The 3,308-nt window shown below is 44.4% G+C and overlaps 1 pseudogene; it reads left to right on the forward strand.

Annotated features, from left to right (window-relative positions):
• The first annotated feature begins 23 nt into the window (after window positions 1-23).
• On the forward strand, window positions 24-1,090 carry LOC108634698 (annotated as a pseudogene).
• The last annotated feature ends 2,218 nt before the right edge of the window (window positions 1,091-3,308 follow it).

The following is a 3,308-nucleotide window of genomic DNA, read 5'->3' on the forward strand; positions in this document are numbered from 1 at the left end:
TTCTGTTCAGGGAGGCAAAAGAAGTTAAAAAAAGACTTGAGAATGGTTCCTACTTACCTCAATTGACTCTTTTCCCCTCTCCTTCCTTTTCTTAAGGTGGAGTCTAAGTACTGCCGAGACTCTTGATGTAAACATGGCTACCACCCCTAACAACGCTCTGAGGATCGTGTTGGTAGGGAAGACCGGATGTGGGAAAAGTGCGACTGCAAACACTATCCTCGGGGGAAAGTATTTGACTCTAGGGTTGCTGCCCAAGCTGTTACCAAAACTTGTCAGAAAGCATCCTGGGAATGGAAGGGGAGAGAGCTTCTTGTTGTTGACACCCCAGGCCTCTTTGACACCAAGGAGAGCCTGAACACCACCTACAGGGAAATCAGCCGATGTGTCCTCGCCTCCTGTCCCGGGCCTCACGCCATCGTCTTGGTCCTGCAGCTGGGCCGCTACACACAGGAAGAGCAGCAAACCGTGGCGTTGGTCAAGGCTTTGTTTGGGGAAGCAGCCATGAAGTATATGATCATCTTATTCACTCGCAAAGAGGAGCTGGAGGACCAGAGCCTGAGCAATTTTCTGGAGGGTTCAGATGGAAACCTACAAAGCCTCCTGCAGGAGTGTGGAGACTGCTGCTGTGCTTTTGATAGCAGCAAAAACACAGAGCAGGCTGAGAAGGAAGCTCAGGTGCAGGAGCTGGTGGAGCTGATAGACAAGATGGAGCAGAACAACCAAGGGGCTTACTTTTCTGACCCCATTTATAAGGACATAGACCAAAAGCTGAGACAACAGGAGGAATACTTGATGATGAACTAGCTGACATTTAACATGCAAATTGAACAAGTAGAAGTGGAATGTGCCCATAAACCACCAGAAGAAAAGATGAAAAAAATAAAGGCGATAACAGACAAGTATAATGAACAAATGAAAAATGTAAGGGAAGAAGCTGGGAAGAGTATATTGCAAGACGTTTTCAACAAGATTAAAAACATGCTTTCAAAAATATGGCAAATGTTGTGGAGGTAATGTACTGTAATTTCATTTTTACTTCTCAATTTACTATAGCTTGTTAATATGAAAGTAAAAGTGAAGTCACTTAGTTGTGTCCGTCTCTTTTCAACCCTATGGACTGTAGCCTGCCAGGCTTCTCTGTCCATGGGATTTTCCAGGCAGAAATACTGGAGTGGGTTGCCCTTTCCTTCTCCAGGGGATCTTCCCAACCCAGGGATGGAACTTGGGTCTCCCACATTGTAGGCAGGCTCTTCGCCATCTGAGGCACCAGGGAATCCCTTTCTTGTTAATATGGGACTTTGTGTTTTCCTAAAATGGTTAAAACCATGTCTTATTTCTGATTTCTTCTTACAGTCTAACCTTACTCTCTCCATTGAGTTATGGGTCTATGTCCCCTACCTTGAAATTGAATGGACTTTGTGACTGCTTTGAGAAATAGTGGGTGGCTGAAGCAACACCATGTGACTTCTAAGGTTGAAGGAGATCCAACCAGTCCATTCTAAAGGAGATCAGTCCTGGGTGTTCTTTGGAAGGAATGATGCTAAAGCTGAAACTCCAGTACTTTGGCCACCTAATGTGAAGAGGTGACACATTGGAAAAGACTTCTAAGGTTAGATAGGTAAAAATGCCTCCTTGCTCTCCCATGGTGGTTACCCTTGGAATTTGCCCACCATCTTGTGAGGAAGCCCAAGTAGAAGCCAAGTAGCCCCCAGGAAGAGGACCTGAAGTCACTGGCCCACTCCCTGGCTGATATTTCATCTGCCAGCCAGAACCACTTGCTGGCTAGGCAAGTGGCAACACAGAGTGAATTCCCTAGCTGCCAACTGATGAAACTGCAAAGAGCAAAGATGAGCCATTCCCACGGGGCCCTACCCAAACTGCAAATTCATGAGAAGAATAAATGATTGCTGTTGTTTTAAACCACTAAGTTTGGGGATGGTTTGTTAAGGAGTGAGTGTCAACCACAATTAAATGTCTCTGTAGCTCATTGCCCAGCACTCCTGGCTCCCACTTGTCCTCACACAGAATGCCAATGAATTTAAGAGTTTGTGAAATTGACACAACCAGGTAATGATTCATTTTGTAGAGTTCAGAGATTCAATTTAGGAAATTCAAATGAGAAACCCTGCATACATTAAGTGTAGGCCCCACTGGTGTGTTATTTCAATCCACACCTATGAGAACTTTGTTAAGAGAACCACGCCAATGCAGCATGGGCTTCTCTGGCACCATTATTCTGTGGTTGGTGGAGATGTGGAAGTAAATTCTCTTAGTGTTTTTCTCTCTCCTGTTTTAAGGTACCATCCTAACTTAAAGTGTTCCTGACTGTAACTTAAAAAAAATCCCTTCTGTGCCAAATATTTTTCATTTGCTTCTGCACACCAACACTTCACCCCTCTTCACTCTAACTTCTTGCATGGGAGGCTGATCTACATGGACAGCATCAATGGGATCTCTTGCTCTCTGACCTCTGCTTGGTTTCTGCCAAACCCCTTTGGCAGAGATCTCAAGCAGGAGATCTCTTGAGGGCAGAAAAGCAAGGTCAGGGTATCTGTTCTCCATTCTCCCTACCTGCAGGTCATCTCTGACTAGTTGCCAAAGGTCATAGCTCCTCTCCTGTAGGCCTTATTACCCAACTCTCTGCATTCCAGCTTTGTTCACCTCTTAGGGTATGGATGTTTTTTCTTCACTGTTACTAGCTCTCTCACTTGTCATTTGTAAACCTTGTAGCCACAGCTTGTAGGCAGCCCCTTCACTAGCGTCTACTCCAAGTATTTCATTATACTAGGCCATCTCTTTTCTGCTAGAGTCCTGACAGATACATCTTATGATGTGTGTGTGTGTGTGTGTGTGTGTGTGTGTGTGTGTGTGTGAAAGTCACTTAGTCATGTCCAATTCTTTGCGACCTTATGGCCTTTACAATCCATGGAATTCTCCAGGCCAGAATCCTAGAGTGGGTAGCCTTTCCCTTCTCCAGGGAGTCTTCCCAACCCAGGGATTGAACCCAGGTCTCCTGCATTGCAGGTGGATTCTTTACCAGCTGAGCCTATGATACCGACTTCTTTTTCTATTTCAAAGAATTTCCTGATTATTGTTTCATTTGTTTATTTTTTTCATCCCCTGCCAGGAGGAAAGTCTCACTTGACTGTTGAAATCTCTGGGAAAAGTTTACCCACATACACTGTGACATTGACAGTGAGCAGATAAAAGTTTCTGACCTGCTAAAATAATTGCAAAGATTCAAAAATAGAGGGATGACTTTACAGTATTTATAAATATGGCAGATAACTCAAACTCAAATTGCAAAA

Source organism: Capra hircus, unplaced genomic scaffold (assembly GCF_001704415.2).
Source record: "Capra hircus breed San Clemente unplaced genomic scaffold, ASM170441v1, whole genome shotgun sequence".
Classification (NCBI taxonomy): Eukaryota; Metazoa; Chordata; class Mammalia; order Artiodactyla; family Bovidae; genus Capra; species Capra hircus.